Below are 25,275 nucleotides of genomic sequence, written 5' to 3' on the forward strand. Positions count from 1 at the left end.
GTTGTGCTACCTATATCATGATCAATGGATAACTTTGTCCTTGCCTTGAACGCTTTTTCTTCCAATCCTGCCTGTTTTAAATTTCGGCCTTTACTAAAGAACAACCTTCTCACCAGTGCCCATCGCAGGTACACATTGCTGCATCAGGAGCTGCTGGTCTGTTCCTGGAGAGCTCAGCTGCCTTCCCTGGGAATTTGTAAACTACCCGGAAATGGTGCCATTTCCTCTTAGAAAAGTGCATTAACATGGTAACAAGCTTTCCTATCCGCACCTTGCAGCAATATTTCCTGGAGTGTCTTAGGAGAACGATTTTTAATAAATGTGAAGTTCTTTGAGATTTCTGGAAAAAAAGATGTTATTATTGTTTCTATTGTTCCGTTAAGAAAACAGTACTTTCTGAGAGAAAACTCCTGGCTATGCTGTGCCCTATAAATGTTGGATGCCTCTTTGTTTCTTCAGTCATATAAGGTATCTGCGAGGCATTCTGAGGACTGTTCTGGAGGCTAGCTCAGAAATGCTTTGGTTTTCTCTGTGCAAATGTTTGTTTTAACAGTCCATGTCTACTTGGTCTTACTAATGTACTGTAATAGCAAATACTTTGAGATCTCAGGGGTAAGGAGGCTAATTTTAGAGGGTTGTAATGATGATATTTCAAAATGTGGAATGGTAGGGCCTAACAGGATTTACCTTATTTGCTTTGACCAGAGAACGTTTATGGGTGGCTTCGCTGGGGATGGTGTGGTGCTGGGAAGGATGCTGACAGCAAAGATGAGGAACGTCTCAGTGGTGCCTTGCTAAAACTGCATGGTGATTTTTCACATTGAAAAGTGAAGTTATGTAGTTTTTCTTGAGGTTTTTCTTTTTCTTTTAAAGTTTTGGAAATTTTCAGTAAGACAAAGTGTTATCTCCACCGTTATAGTCACCATTTTAGAATTGTGTCCACTGCTGGAAAGAGTGACTATGCACAAATTTGCCGGTATTGAAGTCTCTTGGATTGCCTATGAGAGATTTTTAGTTTCAAGGTTTGGGGACTGTAAAACTAAAGGAGATGTAGCCACAGGTGTGGTGGCAATTATGATACCGAATGTTTTCCATACAATAAGAAAAACAGAATGAAAGAGTAGGAACTGAAATCCTGAGTACCTGGGAAACCTGAAAGAATTGGAGTGCAAAGAAAACTTTTTCGCTTTTCTTGATGTGGTAAGTTAGAGAGATGCAGATGTAGAATTCTTTAACTGTCTTAGAATTGCTGCTTACCTGAGATTAAGAAAAAGTTTGCTTTGGAATCAGTTTTTAAAAATCGCACTCTGATCTGCAGCTTGTTTTTCACCTCTAGGAACCTGGGTCAAGTTCTTTATTGCTTCTGCTTCCCTGGGTTCCTATCTTTAGATTAGAATTTTCTCTGGTGAAAGTTACGAGGTATAATGTATGTAAAGCACCCAGCATCCTGCCAGGTGCCCAGTAAGTAGCCACCTCTGAGGTTCATTTGCAATGATGAATGATTGACCTCCCAGTGCTTCTGGGCACAGATGGCTTGCTCTTTGCCATACATCCGTGGCCTGGTTTTGCATGCCTTGTTAGCAGTTGTGGGTGATGATAGTATTGGAAAGAGTTTAGTATCTTCATTGTCATAGATGTATTTTATAGAAGCTGTTATATTTAAGAAATATGTGACCATTTATCTCCTCATTCACCAAACATTCATTGAGCGCCTTTGAGTACCAGGCACACCTGTTATGTGCCTAGGTGGTCACACCCAGGAGATGTGGGAATCTATAGGAGTTGTGTTAGCCTCTTTGTTTTGGTAATTGAAGTGATTATGATGGAGATTAGTATCCTTAGCCACATTAAAATAGCCTGGAGGCCAGGGAATGGTGAACTCTGTTGGGGCAGTGGTTAGTGGATTCCTGTTTAGATGCGTTCATTTCTGCCTTTTCTTGGTGTGTATGTTTACAATATAATTTGCTAACTATGTAGTCAGTGCTGCTGTGGTTTGTAATCTGGCAGATCATTTAAATATTTACTCCAAAATATCTTGTTCTCTGCTGGTGTGAAGTAGAGTTTCCAGTTATTTTTAGGTCATTTTCATCTTAGCAACCCTGTTGGAGATGAACCAGACACGCTGCTGTAAACTGTCCCCACATTTGGGTAGAATTTAATAAAGTAAAGTTTAATGGTTTGGTCCCAAGAGGCAAACAGACCATCTGGTTAGCAGAAGCTTAGGTCAAGTATTGCATGGCTGCTGAGAGGGCCATAGACCAGCCCTGCCACACTGGTAATGTGTCCAGTTGCTAAATGTATTAAGCATTGAAATGGTGCTTTCGGGTCCGCCGAGCCAGCAGTTCTGTTACCACCGCTGTGACGCAGGAGGTAATTCAGCTGGGCAAGCGGCAGCGTGGGGGTGGATCTACAGCACAGGATGTGTGATGTCAACATGAAGGATTGGAGCTGGCAGAAGGACGGGAAGCAGTCATTTCATGCCAGTGCAGGAAGCCTAGAGAGATGCTGCCACCCCCTTGCTTCTTGTCCTCTTTTGGAGCTTTCATATTATGTGTTAAATGATTACCTTGTGCATGGTCCATGGCAAAACTTCAGCTGGTTTTCTGCCTCTCCTGGAACCTGTCACATAAACAGTGAACCACATTCCACACATATGTAGGGTAGGCAGAGGGAAGGGTTTGCTGCACAGATTGGGAGGAGGAGAAAGGGCTTCATTAGGCAGGAACATCTCTGCGCTTGAGATGGAATCCCATTGTATGTCCCTTTGTGCTCAGCTCCGAGACCGGCCGTCCATTCAAAGGCTGCAATCATCTTGAAGCATTGTGCTGCAGCTGTAGTCAGTAAGAAGGCTGCAGAATGGTTCCCGTGATTCTGCAGAAGCTTAGCAATTACATAATTGCTATGTAACTGGCGAGAGCCATCAGCACTGTCTAGTTCTCCAGAAAAGAAAGCTTCTACAATGTGAAGGATAGATTGTTTTTCCTTGTGAAACTTGAAAGCTGATGAGCAAGTACATCAAGCGACTAGGCTGAAACCCAGTCCTCTCATTAGCATGAGAGGGGAAGAAGTTCCCAAGCACTCTTGGCTGGACATTCAGTTGGGGAGAGAGAGAGAGAGAGAGAGAGAGAGAGAGAGAGAGAGAGAGAGAGAGAGAGAGAGAGAGAAAGAAAGAAACCACTCTTGCAACAATGGATTCTTTTCAGTTGAACTCCTTGCTAATATCTTATGATTGTTCTGTATGTTTTCAAGGCCTGGAGTATTCCAGAGCTTGCCTAGGACTGGGCCTAACAGTTGCCTATAATCATCAAGAGGCCTGCTCAGGAAGATTTTCACAGCCTCTTTTGAGTGAGTGCTTGCCTCAGGTGCTGGCTCATGGATGGAAGCTGCAAAGCTTGAGCATTGTGTCCCTAAATACAGACATCTCCTCAGCGTCAGCCCATGTGCAATAAGTGCCCATCGGCCGAGCAGCTGAAGCAAACTGGACAGTTTGTCTGTCAGGTTCTCAGAGTGTAGAAATCAATTTCTTCTTTCAGCTTCCTCAGCATGTTCTTTCTATAGATGAGAAGACTTTATGTGGAGTTGGTTGAAGGTAGGTGCAAGTGTTTCATGAAACCAGGGAGAAGTCCAGGCTCCATTTCATCAGATGGAAAAACTCATCTAAAATTAGCCACATCACCTAACCCCGAAGTGTGGACTTTGTGTTTATGTTAAGTAGCTCTGTATTTCAGCAGTCTTGTCTTTCTAATGTTGGTTTTGTGGAGCTGCTAGAATAGAAAAAGCGGTTGTGGGGCTACATTTTTACTAATGGCATGGGTTGGGCCTGTGATACTCATTTGTATTTCTCTATTTAAATGTGTCTATAGTCAGAACTTCAGTATAATGGGAACAAAAAACATTTTGGCTTCTTTGTGAGTTAAAAAGGAATGCCCAGGGGCTGGGGAGATGGCTCAGTGGAATAAGCGCTTGCAAGGGCCTGAGTTCAATACCTGGTTCCCCCCCCCCCAAAAAAAAAAAAAAAAAGGAATGCCCAGCAGGCAAAGTGAAGAGTTGGACTCTAAGATGGATTGGGTCCACAGATTCATAGTCCTTTGACCTTTAGAGCTCTGCTTTACTCTTTACCTTTTGGATTTAGCTCTGAGGTTGATGGATGCAATTGGTGTAAGAATTTTGATTCCTACAAGACAGTGTTGGCAAGTTTTCAGGGAGTAGCTTGTCTCAGCACTGAGCTTTTGTTTTGTTAGCAATCTGGGGGTGGGGGTATGGATCACCCGTGGTGACTGTCCTGCGTCATTCCAGACAGGCCTTGGCATGCTCTAGCCTATGAGTAAGGACAAGGGCAACTGGCAGGAGGACCCACTGAGTTCATCTTGCTTTGTATCTTGGGAATTGGCCTGACCTTGTGCTATCGGCAGTGTTTGACACTGAGAGACACTCAACCATCTATCTTTCCAGGGTCTTGGAGATTATGCTGGGAACACTCGCACACACATGAGAGAGGAACTCCTGGGTCCTCCACACTGAGGGGGCCGTATGTACAAGGGAGCCCTTTGCTATCAGCATCAGTAGACCTTACCTTGGCAGGAGGGCTGTCTTGTGCACTGGAGAGAGTGCAGACCTCAAAGCCAGTAGGTACTGGGTGACCTTGGGTGCATGATTCAATCTGTGATTCCCCAATTCCTTTAGCTGGGGAACAAAGTCTACTTTGTAAGATTTTTCTGGGGAATAAATGAGATTGTGAATATAAATCTCTGGTGCTCAGGCTGGGGTATAGTGCACATATAAAAAATACTAATTCCCTTTCCTCTCATCCTTAAGTTTTTATAAGATGATAGGCAGAGCACGGCCAGTCTGATTAGGAGTCAGAACACCCTTGAAATTCCAATGAAGTCCCCTGTAGGGCGCTCCTGGAAACTTGCAGGGGTGAGATTGATAAACATTCTGTTTCTTGGCTTTGGGGGATGAACACTAACTTTTATTATGAGGTGACTTTTAGAAGCCAGTGTACTTCTGTGAAACACGATTCTAAAATTTGGAAAAGGAGAAGAAAAGTACCTTCCCCTCTGTTTGCACTATCTTGAACATTCTGTAATGGATTATTTATTAAATTCCTGAGATGAGGTTCTGGTTTCTTGTTTTGACTATTGCTGCATGACAGATTCCTTTAAAATAAAACCTGACTTTTCCCGGGAAGAGTTCAGATGTGATATGTAGTGATCCAGAATCAGAAAGGCTTAACTTTCATGTCTTACAAGCCTCTTTGACCTCCAGCTCCAGGGTACCATTCCTTACATTGGTGTTCAGTGAAGTTGCTGCGGTTGCTTTTGTTCTGTTTTGCTTTGTTTTGCGTCTTCTTGAGACAGAGATTGACTCTGCAGTTCAGGCTTGCCTGGAGTTCACTTTGTAGCACAGGCTGGTCTGGAACTCACAGTGATTCTCCTGTTTCAGCCTTCCCAGTGCTGGGATTACAGTCTTGCACCACCTTGTCAGACTCAATGAAGTCTTAATGACTGTTTTCAGAGGAGAAGCACCCAAATTAATCAGAATTTAGCCTAATAAACTTTAAACGTTGACCACAGGTTTTGTTTCAAGGCAGTGACTGAATTATATCAGACTAGAGAGCGGCTCAAGATTCCTTTTCTTCACTCCTGTGTCCTGGTGCCTTGCACAGTGCCTGGAATAGATGCCAAAGTCAAAAAGCATGGGTTGAGCCAGATCAACCTAGCATTTTTCAAAAAGTCATATTGCTCTTAAGTATCTGTTACCTGAATTTCTGAAACAAAATATAGTATCTTTTAGCTTCTTCTGAGTCATGACTGCTATTCCAAATATCAGTGGACATAGAGCTTTAAATGTTAGTGAGTGACTATTTGGCCTTGACTCTAATTACAGCTGAAAATTAATGTAAGTTCTTGATCCACAGAAACTACTTGACACTGCAAATACATATTTCCTACATCTTGGAAATAAGAATATCTAAATAGCCATCTAGATGAAAGAAACGAGTGTGAATTTGGTTGGTGGCAGTTGAGAAGGAGTATTTATTTATTATGTACAGGGTCTAGAGGGTCTCACTACACAGACTGGACTTGTAGTGACCCTCCGGTTTTTTCAGCCTCCCAAGCACTGGGATTACAGACACGCGCGCCACCATGCCTAGTCTCAGTTGCCCTCTCAGCACACCCTGGGGGGTGGGGCTGGCAAGACAGGCTGGGGATCAAACCTCCAGCCCCTGCGTCTGCCTAAGCAGGCATTGTAATCTGCTGAGCTATTTGGCTGGCCCTCAGAAGGAGTATTTAAAGATAATAGTTTAGTAGTATTTCCCTGATGACTCTTTAGTGTATTATAAAGTGAGATTCCATAGAATTGAGTCAACCATTGGAGCAGAAAATTTCAAACTCCTAAGGGCTCAACAGTCGAGTTGGTTGGTTCTTTTACAAACTCTTCTTACAAACATATTTTTTTTTAAAGTTTTCTGTTAACACTGTTGACCTATTAAGCCTAAATAGATTGTGGCATATATTTAAGGCAACTCAGTGGTACTGAAGCCTTAAGGAATATAGAGAACAGTGTGGAAAGAAAAGATGACTATATAGTGAATCAATTTAACAGAGTTGAAAGAATGAAGCCACAGAACCAGGATAATAGTCAACGTTCTTTGAGGACAGCCAAGTGGATTCAGAAACATGTTTCTTCACCTTTGACCTCAGTTCTTGAACATTTCAATAGAATGATTTAGATGTTTGAAAGTCTAGTATGTGCAGAAACCTTCTAGGTATTAGGTGACCTTGCAGAATTAAAGAAACCCATGGATCCTGTTAGTTCCAACCTCACTGAAGGACATATTCTGAAGAGCCAGCTCATTAAGCAAGCTTTTGAAGGGTGTGCGCTGCAGAGCAGTTTCCTGTTATTTGGTTAATGGTTGACCTAGTTCTATTGCCATATGCTTCCTGGAACGCATTCTAATATAAAGTATGTGTTAAAGCAAGACTAGGATAATAGCAGGAAAGTCAAAGTCTTTCTGAAGCAGAGACCATATTAATACAGGCCCAGCAAAGGCAGAAGAGTGTTCAGATAGAAAATGAAAAGACTTTCCTCTTCTTGGTCCTGTTTGCTGGTTCTGACTTTAATCCTCATGTTTTATCCCAGCCCGTTTCTGAGGAGTTGCATTTTCCCAGAGTACCTTGTACATAGACCCACATCCTTAGTTCATTCACTGTGCGTACAAACACAAGTTTGATGTTAATACACCCTGAGTAAAATTGTTACTGCTGGAAAGGATTATGTTCGATTTGGCTAACAACACATAGTTTTGTTTTTGTATTATTTTTATCGTGTGGAAGGGATTATTACATCTTTTCCCATGAAGTTTGGATAAAGTCTGAGGCTCCTGTATTTATCATTTTACCTGGAATCTGCAGCCAAGACTTGCTCATTTAGATGATTCTGGAGGCCCACACAGGTCAGTCATGAGGCTGGTGAACAAACTTTGCACCAGACACACAGTGTTTGTTTTAGCAGCTTCAGAATCTGAAGAATCCGTTCTTTTAGTTTGCTGATAGTTGGATTTGTGTGGTAGTGAAGGGAGCTGCTCTACTCTCTTCCTTGGTCATAAAGAAAATGTTTGAGGAAGCACATTGGGGGTGTGGTGGTGGAGGACAGCTCCTTCTAAAACTCACCATAGAATTGTACTATGAGACAGTGACTTTTAACCTGGTTAACTTTCCTTCCTTCCTTCCTTCCTTCCTTCCTTCCTTCCTTCCTTCCTTCCTTCCTTCCTTCCTTCTTTCCTTTTTTTTCTTTCTTTGTTTTGTACCAGCTATCAAACATAGGACTTTGTGCTTGCCAAGCAGGCATTTATGCGGCTGAGCTATCTTCCCAGCCCCTGGTTAACTTTCAAAATTATTTTGAGAACTTGGGAGGAAATAAAAGGATTTATTTGAAAATGGACATTTAGGTTCTATCCCAGGAGAGGGATTCTTAGTTTGGGCTGGGAACCTAAAATGTGTATTGTAAGAAGCCAGATATAGGAACTATTGGCACTGAGAATGAAGAATCATTAAGCAGGGGAAGAGGGAGTAGCCATTGTGCTTGAATGTCCAACTAGAGGAAAGTAGGAAATGGAAGAATTGGATATTTATATGTGGTAATAATTTGAGCTATTACCCCAGATATTTGGTTACCTTGAGTGCACCTTAAGGGAAATTACAGAATAAGTGATTTAACTTCTGGAAAGTCATCTTAGTGCCTGGCTCCATGCTATGCTCGACCACCACTACCATCTTTCTGTGCCCTGCCTCTTCCCTCTTACCATTGAAAGCAGTTTCCGTTAAATCAATTGCATTATTTTTCAATTTGGTAGGAGCATTATGTTGACTTCTAAATACAAAGAAATTGCTACTGATCCATCTGTTTTCTTACTATTAATTAACTTAATGATCAGAGACTTGCTCTATATGGCTTCCTGCTTGGCCTGGTTTAAAGTGTTGCCTATGATACTAGGCCACTGTTAACTGACCTATCTGTGAATCAGGGTGACCTTGGCTACAGAATCAAAGTGATTTAAGAACTAATAGTATGCCTGATATGTAGTTGTGCTGGTTAGTGTGATGAACTGACTGAACCAGCTCTGTAAACCTTGCCCCAAAGGTGAAGTAACTTGGAAAGACAAAGATTCTACTTCACGGCCACAAGTATGTTAAGCATCCCTTTGTACAATAAATATGCTTTGCGATACTCTGAACAAAAGGAAGATGACTGGATTGCAAAATCTGACACTTTGGCTTCCTAGGAAAACGTTTTCTTACCTATTGCCTACCCCTGCAACAGCTATCACTATTACCAAGAAAATGGCTTTAGAATATATATTATTAAGAGAAGTTGGTCTTTCTCCACATTTTGTTCTAAATTTAAATAGCTCATGGAGATGAGAAGACCCTTGTTTGAGAAGTAGGGAAGAAGAAACAATTGAGTGGAAACAAGAAAGTTGAGGACATTTTTCTGATTGCCAGTAATTTTTTAGTAACAGAAAAGAGTGATCATGGCCCAAGAACTCATGGTCATGTCCTTGGCATGCTGAGAAGCTCCAAGAGGGAGCATAGTCTCTTGAAAGTTATTTTGAGGAGTTGGACACTACCTACGAGTCTCCTAATGCTTACCCAAGTTAAGAGGTTGAAGTGCCTCCAAGACTTTAAGTAGCAGCTGAACATGTGATCTTGTTAACCCTGAGATGTTGCTGAGTGGTGACTCAGATCACTGTGGCAAATGATCCTGGCCTGTTCCAGCTGCCCCAGCAGAAACCAGCATTAGGTCACTCCTTAGGCATATGGTGCAGAGCTTATGCTACCAACAGAACTTGAGAACCAGGACAACTTGAAATGGCTGTCCTGCTCATGGTGTTGAGGACTGCCTGGGGTTTTGGAGCCTGTCTGATGCCTAATACCTTCCAGTACTCACCTCAGTCCCATCCCCTGTCCTCACATAAACCACTTGGTGAGAAGGAGAGGATGCCAGGAGAGCCATGTTCTCATAATTGTTTGCACATTGGATATCTACTCATCTAGATAGAAGGAGGAGGCTTTTGTTTTCACCCAGAAAAGGTAAATGCGCAAAGTAGCCTAAAAAAGTATGTGGTGCCTATTTTGAATAAGATAACAAACTTGACTAGTTCGTTATTTTATGAAATAAGAACCAAGAGTAACTCCTACCAGAAGTGGGTTTGTTTGCCTTAGGATGATAGGAGGTAGCTGCATAATGACTCACTGAGCATTACTGATTTAGTAAACTTGAGAATGGGGGTGGGGTGATAGAAGTTGGCTGGGATTGCTGCCTCTCTAGGCCACTCTTTAGCTTTATCTTTTCATGACTCCAATATGTTTATGTAAATCCAAAATTATTTTAAAGCTTGAAGTATCTTCCTGTTCACTCTGTAAATGTGTTGACTATTCTGAAAGTTGATAATGACTCAAGGGTATCCAGCTCTCAGGATTCAAGCCACTGCATGTTGGCAATGATACTGGATCCTGGTTTTAAAAATAAAATGCTGGGATGCTGCCTTGAGGATCTAGACATAGACTGTGAGCACATTTTAGATCTTGATCTCCAAATACACAGTACTATCAGCTATAGCAGGAGAAGCGAGAGAAAGGGTCAGAAAGAAGAGTTACTGTAATAAATGTGAAGTTGGTCATTATACGGACCTATGAGGTTATTCCACCTAACCCTTCTTTTGTAGCTCAAGAAAAGCCTAAGTAGCTTGTCCAAAGTCCACTAGGTAGGAAATGAGCTAGGAAGCCTGAAGTGGAATCTGTTTCCTGCCTTGGCGATCCATGCTTACTCCACTACACCCGTGTTGGCAGATAGCTTCTATTTCTTGTGCCAATTTTGATTGATTGGTGGAGACTGCCTGGAGCTTCACTTTGAGAATTCTGTTCCTTGTCTGGGCTTGTTGGAAGGCAGTGTGGAGTTCAAGCAGAAAAGGCTGAAGTAGGCGGGAGAGGGTAAATGACAGGCAGTGGCACTTCCCCATACTTGCTGTCCCTTACAATTACATGATTTAAAAATCACAGATTTACTCTGTACCAAAATACTTTCTCACTTGGCGTTTCATGAAGACATCCTATTTCCAAGTGTTTTAAAACAAAGAAGAGAATATTTGGTTGGGAGGGAGAGAATCTCATTTGAAACAGCTTGTCCGGGTGTGTTACCCAGGGTAACTGTATGTTAAGTTGCAGTTTGAACCAATGATAGGCTTCATCCTGGGTTTTATGAGCTAGACTGAAGAGCTCATTGTGTTTTGGTGCTGAGGCCCCCTCTTTGCTCGGTTTCACCACCATCTTCTTCCATGTTGTTCACAGTTTACCTTTCACTGCTTACATTGTTTAAAGGACCTCACACCGTCTACCTCTTCTTCCTGTGTATGTGGAAATAAGAAAGGTTCAAAGAGGTCAGAATAGCCCAGGATAAGAGAGCCATCCTAGAAAGGGTGCCTTGATTATCAGTATTCTTAGGCATTTTGTGCTACAATTTTGAAACTGGAAGAAACTTTAGAGATTATTTAATTTCTTTTTATAGCCAGAGAAATTGAATCCAAGTCCATTTAAAGGAATTGCCCAAGGTGACTAACTGGTTAGGTGGCACAAAAGCCCCCTCTGGATCTTGAGAAACAAAGCCAAGTCCACATTGTACATTTCCCCACCTTACTTTCTTCTTTTCCTTATTTATTTTAGTGAGAAATGCACTGTTTGTCAAGAAATTCACAGCGAGTATAATAACCTTACAGAATATTAGAATCTATAGATTTCATGTAGTTAAATAACAGCAACTGTGAGTGAGAAGGATTTCGGGAGTTTTTTTTTTTTTTTTTTAATGTATTTATTACAGGATCTGCACGGTCTCACTACACAGATGAACTCGTAATGATCCTCCTGTTTTCAGCCTCCCAAGCAATGGGATTACAGGCACATGTCACAACACCCAGTCTCAGTCAAGCTCCAGGGGTGGGGCCAGCAGGGCACTCCGGTGATTGAACCTTGGTCCCTACATCTGTCTAAGCATGTGCTTTGATCCACTGAGCTATCTGGCCGGTCCTGGAATTTTTTTTTTTTTTTTTTTTTTTTTTTTTTTCAGAACCAGGGGTTGAACTCAGGCCCTTGTGCTTGCCAGGCAAGTGCTTATTCTACTGAGCCACCTCCCTGCCCCCCAAGGAAGTACTTTTAACATAGTAAGTTTTAAAAAAAAATCTTTGGTCTTTTTTCCTTTTAACATGACTAAAGTGTTAATATAATTCCAAAAAGTTGCTGTAGTGAGGACATATGTGGGAAATAAATGTGTCTGGCCATCCAGAGTGCAGTGAATTTGTGGTTGTCTTGCACAGTGATAGGTGCATGGTAGCTGTCCTGCAGATGTGGACGTTATTTGTCTTCCAGGATTTGAAGCACCTACCACCAGACCTCTGTCATGCTTATCCTTTATCCTCTTATGTATGGACTGATAATACTTTGCCTTGAATAGAGTTAGTGTTTCACAGGGAAGGAGCTATGTTTCACAGGCAGAATGATCTGTTAAGGTCTAATTAGATGTAAGTGCTATTGATAACAGCATAGAAAAGGCTACTGTCATTCCCCATTCAGGTGTTTCCATTTGTCCCTTTGGCTGTTCTGGAAAACAGAATTGAGGCTCTTGTTTTAATCATCTTCAACATCAGATTCCTTTCTGTGGGCATTAATTCCATTCTTGTCTGTTTCACTGGCTGCTTCATGCTTAGTATTCTCCACACTATTACCCAAGGAGAAGGAAGGGTTGTGTAGGTTCCTACGAGATCTCAGGGTTGCCTCTTAGACCTCTCATAGGAAGCTGGCTAGCTAGGCCGCCGCAGAGCTTTCATCCTCCGATGAAACATTTCTCTTTGAGAGTGCCGCCACTTAACAATCATCGATGAAAATGTTTCCCCCCCTTCTTCTAGAACCTCAATCTAACCTTGAGTCTTTGTTTAGGGAGATAATTTCTACACAAAACAGAATAAACCACTCTTAATTCCTCTTCCTCTTAGTTGTTTCAGCAGAATGATCCTCTTTCTCTTTAACAAAAAGATTCTCTTTCTAGTTTAAAATATTCTGGATATGCTTTAACTTGCCTTGGGGTCATAGCACATGTCTTCAAGGACTGATGAGTCTTGTCAGTTGCCCCAGGGTGAGAACTTTAATAAGCAAATTGCACACACCTGGTTTTGTAAAATATTGGCCTAATGGGGCACCTAGGTGGAAGTCAGTAATCCACTCCCGTCGTACACACCCTTCCTCCCCACCCCTTTTAAAAGGCAGGCTTCAGAAATTGCTGCCTCCCATTTATCTGGTAAAACTTTCCTGTCTCTTTCCTCCCCTGTGCTCTGGTAGCTCAGAGGGTTGTGATCATTAACGAGCTCAGGTTGTTGCTGTCACTGCTGCTGTCTTTTGGATTTGAAAGTAATGCCAGCGATGGGCTGTGGTGTTTGTACAGGGGAGTCTGGTTGAAAAGGAGCAGAGCTGGAGAACGCTCTTTGTCAGACTGTGAGTCCCTTGGTGTCCTCTTTGATTTGTGGCTGCCATTGGTGGTTACACAGTCTTGCCCTACTCCCACTCTTGTTAGTTAAAAAAAAAAAAAAAAAAAAGGCCTGTTCCCCTGCTATTGAATGCTGCACACTACACTTGACATTCATTCATTCACTCATTCTTTTTTTATTCATTCATTCATTAATTCTTTCATTCATTCATTCATTCCAGTGGTGATGGGGATTGAAACCAGGGCATTGTGCATGCTAGGCAAGTGATATAAATGCCGAGTGATACACCCAGTTCCTCTAAACATTTATTGCGCATTTGATCACTTCTCAGGCTTTGCACTAAATGCGGGCTATACAGAAATGACAAATATAGACTCTGTTTTCCAGAAGCTCATAACGTAGTGTTATATTTGCAGTCATAAGCCGGTATAACCTTTTGGCATACCTAGAAGTGGTACTTTTTTTTTTTTTTTTTTTTTTTTTTTAGTTTCTGTGTTATCTTGAATTGCTAAAGATAACAACCCGTAATATAACTACTTGGACATCTTTCAGACATGTTAATGCCAAATGACTAGATCACAGATCATTTCTTTAAGAAGTTCTAAGCCATTTTGATATATATGCATATTCAGGCCAAAATAAAGGGCATGTCTTTATTGTGGTGGCGTGGTTCATGCCCCAGTGTGGTGGCATGGCGCATGCCTTTAATACCAGCACTCCTTAGGCTGAGGCAGGAGGATTGCCTCAAATTGAAGACCAGGCTAAACTACACAGTGAGTTTAAGGTTATTCTAGACTATACAGTGAGACCCTGTCTCAAAAACCAAAAAATAAATTAATTAATTTAAATTACATTAAAAAGGGCATGACCATTTCTTTGAATATTTCATGGTCTAGATTAGAGCTTGAGTCTTTTTATCTTAATTTCAATCTATCGCTACTGTAATGTGCCCATAGGATTCCAGATGAGGATATTCCCTCTCCCTCCCCCATTGGCTATTCCATCCATTCTTGGATAATATTCTACCTAAATGTTTATAGAATCTGGTGACAGTTTAGCTCTCTTGGTAATAAAATCTTACTAGGCTTCCTTGGTTTTGAGTTGACTAAATATGACCTCACTTTTCAAATATGCTATCAGCAGCATTTAGGTATATGCACCTCAGAAATTCTAGTCATAAACCCTACAGCACCCAAAATGTCTCTGCCAGGAAGATTAGTGATTATAGTTTCTTGGTTTGGAATTTCTCAACATCTTTAGAAAAATTCTTTCATATCCCTCTCTAGTCTTTTTGAGGCATGCATAAGGTTAGCACATGAAATGACTCGAAATAACACACCTATGTCTCTGCTATTCCTTCTGCATTTCCACAATCATGATCCTTGCATTTGTCCCATAAGTCTGGGTTCAACTCCATTGATGATGAGACATAGTTGAACCTTCTCCTCTCACAGTTGTCCTTAAGCATACCTTCACAGCATGCGTGAATGTTTTAAGTTAGCCAAATGTGGCTCGGTCAGAGGGCATATATTTTGATAAGGATTTCTAGAAGTCATTCCTTGCCTTTGTCCTCTGCACTAAAGCTCATGTCACTTGCATCATGCTGTGAGCTGAAACAGTATTGCATGGTAGGGAGTGCCTAAGGGACCGTGCTGTTCAATTATCATGAGATTACCGCATTCTCTTGCTTGGAAACTTGCCAGCAATGGTGAACAAAGAGATGACCCAGGCATCTCTCGCAGTTTTATTCTTGAAGACTAAATGACATCCTTCAAATCTGATGGTTTCCTCTGTACCCTTGTGGTTGAATAAAAAATGAAACATGTTTTTGCCCCTACCCAAAGAATGTGATTCACACAAAAAATCAAGATTTTGATCCAATTTGGTGAGAATTATTAAAAAGTCAAAGCTGGAACAGAAGAAAATAGTTCCAGCTGAGAAAGAGATGATTAATTTCTAGGAAATGGGAGATTGTGTGGTATAGTCACAGTGTTGAAGGAGAGTTCTTCCTGGAACCAACATAATGAAAAAAACCCAAAAATGGCAAAAATGAAAAATGCATTTTCCTAGTACAAAAACTAGGAGATCCATGTGTTTTATCACTGGAAGCTCTGAACATTTCTTTTTTACAGTCTCCTTTTCTTTTCTTTTCTTTTCTTTTTCTTTTTCTTTTTCTTTTTTTTTTTTTTTTTCAAGTGGAAACAGGGATTGAACTCAGGCCCTTGTGCTTGCCAGACAAGTACTTATTCTACTGAGCTATCTCCCCAGCCCTTGAACAATTCTTGAATTCTCAGACTTTTTTGAGTTTTAAAATCTTGTTTTTTTAATTACAAAATAATTCTTACTCATCTCTTTCTTTTCACCTGTGTTACCAGTGCCCTCTGAACAGTTTAAAAACAAGTGGTTTTTTCCCCCGTTTCTGTTGGTGAAGAGATACATACAGAGGGCTCTCTTTCCCTTTCTGTGGAAAGAATGGAGACAGTAAAGCAACCAGAGGAGCTCCACCAGGGTTGGCATCCCTGCTTCTGATTTTGAACTTAAGATGGTCACGAGAGTGAAAGATATTTTCAGTTCCAAGCCTAAGGAGAGGACACTCCTTTTAGTCTTTGGCACTCTTCTTTTTGTGGTGTGGATTTCTCCTGGAGTCATCTGCAGTCCCGTTGATAAATCACATCTGAAAATGAAATCATATTTGCAACTTCTTTCCTTCTCCACACCCTGGATTATAGAAAAGGTGATTTTTTTTCAGATTCATCTGAAGGAGCTTAGTATATTTCCTTGGCATTTTTTTCCTCTGGATAAATTCCCATTGTTGATCAAGCACATTCAAGAGAGTTTTCCAGAGTCCTAAGAGACCCATTCATGCATTCTTTTCCGTTAAACAAAAACAGCAACAAACAAACCAAAAAGTTTGGTTTTCACCTTGCTTTACAGATAGAAATCTCTGGGGGAACATTTTTCTTTCAGAAAGATTGGAATTTTTAGGTTAAATCCTACGTTATACAACTTCCTTAATGTCAAAGAACCTATGCAATCAAATCTTTCTTCAAAATACATTTCTCTACTGAGAGAAGAGGGCATTTCATTAGAAGTTGATTAAGACATGAAGACAAGGTTTGAAATTGGTGGTGGCCCAAGGTCGTTGGTAGAACTAATGGACCATTTGAAAATTATTAGCAGCTGGTTTAACAGAGTTTTAATAGCTACAGCTGTATGAAGAAAGAAAGGAAGGAAGGAAGGAAGGAAGGAAGGAAGGAAGGAAGGAAGGAAGGAAGGAAAGAAAGAAAGAAAAGAAATCCAAGCACAAAGTATTTGGAATGTTCCCTGTGAAGTTTTTTTCACTTGTTCCATGACAATCCTGGCAACCATTTCACGAAGTACAACCCCAACAGAAGATTAGGTAGCTCTCTCAACAAGAACACATAATACAAGCTTTAATAGCTTTAGGTTTTTGCCTATATATTTTTTTCTTTTTTTAAGTTTGGATATTGTTACCAGTGCTTGTATAATCTCCATGTTCCTGCTCAGTAACACCAGAACCTCAGTGTTGGAGAACGTCAATGAATTGTCTAACAATTCTTTTTTTTTTTTTTTTTTTTTTTAAATTATTTATTTATTTATTCATTCATTCATTTTGTGTGTGTGGCCAGCTCAGCCCACCAGGGGGCGGGGCTGTCTGGCATGTGGTGCTGGGGGATTGAACCGCGGTCCCTTTGTTTTGCTTAGCTTAGCTTGTTCTAAGTAGGTGCTTTAGACCACTGAGCCATCTCACCAGCCCCTGTCTAACAATTCTTTTCACTTATTTTTTTTTTCTTAAAAATGCTAATCATTTGTAAGGATTTGTGAGTTCTAATTTGCCAAGCTCCAAGATAATGTAGAAAAGACAAGAGAGAATTACCTCACTTTATGAAATACATCATTTAAAAAAAAAAAACAAACAAAAAACACCAAGTCAATTTCTTGTTTCTTACAACCTACTGGGAGGATAATTTGCTTAGATCTTTGGCTTCATATCTGGAGGCACACAAACACGTATGCATGCATATATAAATGAATTTTGTCTGCATAGAAATATGCCTGTTTCTTTCATCTGTCTTCTGTACCTTGCTAACCTGGAGACTTGCTTTAGAGGAGAAATGCAGAGAGCATTCCACCATTAGTGGATTCCACAGCCCTGAGTCACTCTGGCCCCAGGCTTCTCTCCTTTGCCTCATCCTAGCCCTACTCTCAAAGTCAGAGGCCCAATCTCTAGTTACTGACTTGGAACTGAGAAAAAATGAGTGATAACACAGTTGACATGAAGCAAGAGTTTTTAATCTATATTTCTGAGCAAACTCCTAAAATATACTACCAAAGCATAAAAGTATGAAAATCAGAATTTGATACATCCAAACCTTACATTGATTTGCAGAGTTCTATATAAATTAGGCCAAGAGCTTTCTGTGTGCATTATATAAATTAATTCTCAACAGCCCCTTGAAGCAGAAGCACTCTCTGTGACCCGCAGATGCCAAATGACTTCCCCAAAGTTATAGCTGGTTGAATGCCAGGACAAAGATCTAAACCTTGTCTACTGACCAGCCCTTTCCAGTACACCAGGGATGACTCACTCACAAATGACAAATGCTTTGTAGGCTTTTCAAGGAAGTTGAGGATTCTCAGGGGACATCCTCCAGCCTTGTGAGGATGCATCACCATGGAAGGAAGTCACCGTGGTCTCCATGGATAGTCCTTGGAGGTAGTAGTGCAGACAGCTAGGTCTTATGTAAGATGGATTTGAAAATGATTAAGGACATGGTAGTGATTTGGTGAGATAATAAATGCCTCCTGCAACAGTAAATAGTACTATCATGACTGTTCCCTGTGCCTTTACTTCCCTGTAATGTTCCTGGTCCAACTCTTGTATCCCAACTTATCCCCATATTCATTGTTCAAAGCAACAGGCTTTGACCAGAAAGAGGAATGCAAATGTTGTACAAGAGGGAGCAGGCTGTACTTTCTAAGTAAATTACCTGATACACTTGTTCTTTAACCTTCACCATATTGTTGTGCATTGGAATCCATGTTATTTTTATTCCTATTTAGCATATGAGCAGTGCAGCTCCTGTTTAGCATAAGAGAAAACAGAGGCTCTGACGCACAGGATTGTGGATGTGTTTGGTGTCAAGACACAGATGTGCAGGCAGTGGTCCTGTTCATGGCACAATGCTGCCTACAAACCTTGCTGAGATTACTGAGAAGCATCATCCTGACATTGTTCTTCTGGAAACCTAGAGAAGCCCACGAAGACAGAGGCTACGAATTATTGATGAGACTGTACAAGAATTATTAATGAGACTTTCATGTGTTGTGTCATTTATTTCTTACCAGAAACCTCTGAAATTGTACCACGTTTACCATTTTTAGCAGGCCACGTGGGGCAGGGGTGGTTATGCAAGCATAGCAAAGCTGTAAGACCTACCAAGATCAGACAAGCAGGTGGATGACAAGTTCATGTTTTTCACTGCTCTGCTGGGTATTGCTATGCAAGTCAAGTGCCAAGTTCAGTGCAGCCCTAATTGGTTAAAGCTAGATCAGCTTGGGTTGTTGTATTCTGAAAATGACCAGTTTGACAATTCTAGGTAGTAGGGACTTGGGCTTTGAATGAGACCTTTGTATCTCTATGGTTTCTTAGAGAAGTTATAAAAGTTGTAGCTCAATCAATCACCCCTGAAATAATATGCGGACTTTCTTTTTTGAATGGGAGCATTCCCTAACTCAGGTCCTTGTCTTAAAAAAATATACCAGAATGTTATAGGACTGGAAATACCACCAGATGTAATTAGATAGGAATTTTAAATCTCTCATTCCAGATGTCCAGCTGCTTTAGGTGGCTATCTCAAGGTGAACACCGGTAAAAACGATTGAATAAGTACTGTGTTTGAAGTGTCTTCAAGGTTGTGCAGGTCTGCCGTCCACAGGGTAGCCTTGAGCCACATGTGCCTCCTTAGCACCTACCTTGTATGTGAGCCTGCTCTGCATAAGTATGTTGCTATAAATCTAAAAATACTGAATTTAGAAACTTACTATAAAAATAAAAGAATGTAAAATATAAGTTTTCATGTTGTTGAAATAGTATTTTTGATGTATTTGGCTAAATAGACTATATTATTAAAAACTATTTATGGCTGCTAGAAAATTCCAGGTTACATATATGGCCTGCATTATTTTTGTCTCTGGCAGTGTTGGTCTAGGTAATTTCCTTGCTAAATCTAGTTGAATAGAAAATACATGGGAATGCAATTATCATAGGCTGATACACGGTTACTGAGCACCATCTGGTTAAACGGTTTCAACCTAAGAAACTATTGCTTCTTGGGTGATATTCTCCAACATCACTGGCAGTGTTCTCTTTAAATTAAGTTAGAAGTTTTAATTTTTCATTTATCACCAAAGAACAAACTTTGTCTGCCATCTGTTGCAGGGGGAAAAAAATCAAGCATGGACCGTGTCTCATTAGTTCTTCTGGATGAGTCAGAAAGTGAAGACCTGATTGTTAGGTGATGTTCACTGAGTCAGCAGTGGCCAGCCTTTCTCCCTTCTAAGTGTCGGGTTGGTTTGAGCCCAGCTTTCCCCCAGAGTGCATCACACTGCTGGCCCCCTCTGCCCAGTGTCATCCCTGGACACCCATCCGGGCAGCTGCCTTAGCTGCCTGTGTCTCCCTGCCCCCAGAAGTCCTTCATAGTGCTACCAAAATAATCTTGAGAGGACACAGCTTTCAATATATCACATTCCTCTGATTAGGGATGATAAGAGTCCCCATTGCTCTGCAAAAGGGGAGAGGCAGAGAAGAATCTGACATTTGAGACTCCATAGATGTTATCTTCTGTAATCCCTTTGAGATGGATATTTTTTTAGTCTCTCTACAGGTGAGGAAGCAGTTCAGTATCTTGCCTGAGGTCAGGTGTTAAGCAAGGGATCTAGACCTGACTTCAGGGCAGGGTCTTATTAGATTTCTTTGTTAAAGGCTATGCTTCTTCTACCCACTTGAGCTCCCTGCCTAATTTTTTAAAATTACTCATTATCAAAGCCACCTTTCCATCTGAAATTATGTCCCTTTCCAGCCACCCAGGCCATCCCTCTTCCACCCCTCCGCCATAGCGATTGGAAACTGTACCATATCAATCCACCACTTCATTATAGAGAGTCTAGAATTCTTTTTTTTTTGGGGGGGGGGGTGGTTTGAACTCGGGACTCTGCACTTGCCAGGTAAGTGCTTATTCTACTGAGCTATCTCCCTGGCCCTAGAATTCTTCATTGTCTATCTTTTGAAATACCAATTTTTAAAATCTTATTTATTTATTTATTTAGTTGGTACAGGGTCTCGCTACACAGCTCAGACTCATAGTGATCCTCTGTTTTCAGCCTCCCCAGCTGGGATTACAGGCCTGAGCCACGATGCCCAGTTTCCATGGCCTGCTCAGCGCGGGGCTGACACTGCATGTGGTACTGGGGATCGAAGCTGGGTCCTTGCCTTTGCCAGCCAGGTGCTCAGACCACTGAGCTATCTCCCTGTCCCCATTGTCTATTTTTTTGATGTTAACTTGCTTCCAGCTATATTTTTCCCTGTATACAGAATGAGAATGACATGTTGTATACCAAGCTTTTGTTGTTGTTTTTCTCCCATGTCTAGACTGCGAATCATACCAGTTATGTAGTGATAATTCCACTGTTCAATAAGTGGGTGTGTTGACTCATGTTAACTGATCAGTGACTATTTAGTTGTGGCTTAATTGAAAATGACTTTTTAAAAAATCAGGGCCGAGAACATGAGGTCAGTGGTTTTCTGTTCACCAGTGGAAGTGTGAGCTAGGGTGGACCTTGGCATTGCCAGGACACTCCTGTGCCAAAAACTTGACCTCATCGGGTCTCGGATTTCTCACCTGATCTCAGGATCTCGGTTGTGGGATGGAGCAGTCATAGCTAGTATCCCCTATGTCCAAAAGGTAATGGATTATATTCCTTCTTGGATTTCCTGGAGAGACATAGAAGATATTTCTGTTTTAGGGCATAAGGGAAAGTATATGGCTGCACAGGGACAGAGTCTGTGCCTTTCACGGGGCATTGCGGGGCAAAATTGAACATTAGAGGGAATGGTCAGTCAGCGGGAGCCGCTGAGGGATGAAAGCTGGGTCCCTGCTAGACCTTTGATTCTTCAGTGTGAGACATACCTGCTCCCGTCTGAAGGTTATGAAGACAGGTAGCAAAGCGCTGGTATTTGCTTTGCTCCTAATAGGTAGTTATTGTTCTGTGGTGGGGCCTCTTTTGCTCACCTTCTGCGCTCATATTTAGTGTTTAAACACAGCAGTGATCACACGCCCACAGGTTCCCTAGGATGTGGGTTGCCTTACTGGCCAAACATTCATGAACTGGGAATCTTTTGAGAGAGGAGAAGATAGTTTCACTTGTTTGCTCTGACATGTAAAACCCACAACTTAATAAAAAAATGCACAAACCGTCATCAAAGTTCTTTTCAGCGCCACACCCATAGAAGGTTTTACAGTTAGAGCTGGGGAAATATATTTTCTGATTGTTAATATGTATATAAATATTATTTAATCAGTAACAGACTATGCATTGTTTTGCAACTTAAGAATTTCTTCAGGAGAAATACAGGCCTTGGTATGCAGGCAGAAGAGCCAGATGCTTGGAATTCTTAGCCCTGGTGACAGGGAGTTTTGCCTACACTGTGTTGAATGTCCGACCATTGGTGACCTCATTGTACTTTAACATGTGGATCTTTAAAGACTTTAAAAAAAAAAAGAATTTCATAAAAATGTTTGGCACCAGTCAGTTCTTTTCAATCCTTATGTTGCTCATGCCCAAAGACACCACCAGTCTTCTGGAGTGCAGTAAAGTTTTATGAGTGAAAAATCACATTTTGTAAGGACCCTCTTTTTTTCTCTAAAAGTTCATTGCCAGAGGCAGGCACATAGTAGTGTGTGTAAGGATACAAGAAAAGGAGGACAAAGATAGAAACGAACAGCTAACTTCCAAGCTGCCAATTCTGGGGAGTCTTGAAACAAGGATGGCGTTGAGATTGGAGAAAGATGACCAAAGAACTGAGAGGAAGAGGCCTGCAGAAGGGTCCTGTTGATCTGTCCTAGCCAAGGGCTGAATATCCTCCAGCCCAAGGCAGATCCCTGATTGGTGGAGGCCAAAGCCTTTCTCTACTTCATAGCCTCAGTTTCTCCACCAGCCCTGCTCTTCCACATGCACCCCTGTTGTGCTCCTCCTTCCATATATACACAAACATACAGTTCATACGCTCTGTGTTGTTAATGATACTTTCCCTACATTTATACATTTCTTAAAAGCGAAGCATGTTAAAAATCCAAGTTGAGGGGCTGGTGAGATGGCTCAGTGGTCTAAAGCACCTACTCAGAACAAGCTTAGCAAAGCACAGGGACCACGGTTCAATCCCGCAGCACCACATGCCAGAGAGCCCCGCCTCCCTGGTGGGCTGAGCTGGCCACACACACACACACACACACACACACACACACACATAAATAAATAAAATTAAAAAAAAAATCCAAGTTGACATTTAGTGTGCATAAATTTTGTCCTTAAATCTATTATTAAAGTATGTATTATAGTCTCCAGGCATGGTGGCACATGCCTGTAGTCCTCAGCACTCAGCTGAGGCAGGAGGATCTTTGTGAGTTTCAGACCAGCCTGGGCTACAAAGTGAGAAAGTGAGCTCAAGGTTAGTCTTGGCTGCACAGGGACACCCTGTCTCAAAAAGGATAACAACAACAAAGAGTACATATTATAATAAATTTGTTACCCAAAGGCAGAGGCCCTGGAGTCTGGTTATCCCTGCTTTCAAGGAACTCATCATGCAGTAGGGGAGACAGGCAGGGAAGCAGATGGTACAGTGTGAAAAATACTTGGGAGATTCTGGGGTGCCCAGGAGGATGTCTCGCCCAGCCTGTAGATGTGCTAGGAGAGGCTTTGTAGAGAAAGTGGTACCCCACCAGGGATAATTTTGTCCTACTGTGGGGCATTTTTCACTGTTCTTAGATCAGTAGGCACACTGGTGGGTTGGCACTACAAGAGATGGGAGAAGATGCTGCTGGCACTAATGGGTGGCTGATGTCTGGAACGGTGTGTCATATCTACATCACTGAGGACAGCCCCACAGGCCAACAGTTGTCTGGCTCCAAGAGTCAGTGGTGCTGTGGTTGAGAAAACTTGGTCCAGACTGATACTGATGGATGAGTACAAACTGGGAGAACGGGTAGGGTGAAGAGAGCTGTAGGTATCCAGAGAAGGTGATTATTTCGAGGGAAATGGAGGCTATGTGGAGAATGACATGTGCATAATGGTTAAGTAAGGTTGCAAAGGGGAGTATCTTATCAGTGGTCCGAAGAAGGTTGTTCCTGACCGTGGTGAAGTTGTTTTAACAGAATAGTAATTGCAAAAGGCAGATGTTGGAGATCTATGGAAAAGTAAGGTGCATACATGGGAGCAGTTGGTGGAAAAAAAAGGAATGAATTGATAATCATGGCAATTGTTATTAACTCTGTACATGCCAGTAACTGTGCTAAATGGTTTGAGTTCATTCTCCAGATGATTGCAAACCTGGGAAATATGCATTACCTTGTACAGATGAAGAAGTAAAGATTTGAAGAATCTCTGTAATTTATCAAAAGAATCATGGAGCTGGATTCAAATCAAATTATCTTTGACTATGTTATTTCTCTAGAGAAGACAGCAAGCCCAAGATGACAACTGTGTGTGTGTGTGTGTGTGTGTGTGTGTGTGTGTGTGTGTTAAGCAAGAGTTTAAGAGGAATGACTTAAGAGAGAAATGAAAAAAAAATGACCAAAGAGAAATAAAATTATTATAGAACTGTCAGGTGGGTGGCGGGTTTCCAGAAGAGGCACAGAGAACCACATCTAGGACCCAGTTAGAGAGCAGCCTTCAGGGAGCGGAAATAGAAGTCCTCCTTTCACTGTGGCAGGTGGGTAAGAAGGAGAGAGGGGTATACATGGAGATAAAGGAGGGAAAGCCAGATAGATCCTAGAAGCTTTTCTTCTGGGTAAGACCCAGTGGAAAATGGGAACAGACCTAACTATGTAGACAGCAGATTTGCTGGGTAGAGTTGAGGATAGGACACCAGTCTGAGGATATGCAGAGAAATTGGGAGGAAACACTCATTTAGACAGTACAAGGCTGAGATTTTTTTTTAGATGGTTATAAGGAAGAATTAATGGAAGGAGTTTCATAATATGAAGCCATTTGCAGTTTTTCTAGTTGCTTAAAATTCTCTCTCTCTGTTGACAGGGTCTTGCTATGTAGTTCAAGCTCATCTTAAATTTACTGTATAATTCAGGCTTCAAACTTGAAATGGAGGGACTGGCGAGATAGCTCAGTGGTCTAAAGCGCCTGCTTAGGCAAGCTTAAGCAGGTGCAGGGGACTGAGGTTCAATCCCAGGCACCACATGTTGCGCCAGCCCTGCCCTTAGGGTAGGCTGAGCTGGCCAAAAAAATAAAAACAAAACAAACTTGAAGTGGTTCCCCTGCCTCAGCTTCAGGAGTTCTGGGATTAAAAGCATATGTCACCACACTCTTTAAGTTCTTTAAGGGAAGATGTACAGGATAATTTTTCACTGCACGGAAATAAAAGGTTTTTGAATGCATGAATAGAGAGAACAGCCATTTTCATGACCTTAAGGCTGGAGTTTTAAAATCATCAAATACAGATTATCTGAAATTATTGACTTAATTAGTCATTAAAGAATCCCAGACAGGGTGGCAAAAGGAGTAACATGGAGCTGGTGGGTGGAAGCCAGTGCTTTTAGTCACCTGCAGAAAGGAACTGATGTCCACTGCTGATGGATCGCTTGCCAAATTTGATGGTTGTTTTTACATGTAGAACTTTGTTGAAACTTTTTTCCAGTTGTTAGGTAGAAAATGAAAATGCCATTTACCTGGGCCAACACCCAGGGAATGTCACCTTGCCTTATAATTCTCTTAATTTTGTTTTCTTTTACAAATGCATTGGCTGGCATTTCCAAGAATTGTTAATAATTTTTGTCTGGTATCTGACTTCAGGTTTTCAAATTTTATCATTAAACATGGTGATGAATTCATCTAAAATTGCATCAAATACTAATTAGTCTGTTTTGTGTTGAGCCAATTTTTTTCACTTTGATCTTCTAACGTAGCAGTGTATTGGTAGATGATCCTGG

At 41.4% G+C, this 25,275-nt stretch overlaps 1 protein-coding gene across 5 annotated transcripts in view; it reads left to right on the forward strand.

The window, feature by feature from the left end:
* The window catches only part of Znf462 (zinc finger protein 462), a 147,122-nt gene that overhangs the window by 16,466 nt on the left and 105,381 nt on the right, over positions 1–25,275 (forward strand). The gene's annotated exons all lie outside the window — the stretch shown is intronic.

This window comes from Octodon degus, unplaced genomic scaffold (genome assembly GCF_000260255.1).
Source record: "Octodon degus isolate 3935 unplaced genomic scaffold, OctDeg1.0 scaffold00094, whole genome shotgun sequence".
Taxonomy (NCBI): domain Eukaryota; kingdom Metazoa; phylum Chordata; class Mammalia; order Rodentia; family Octodontidae; genus Octodon; species Octodon degus.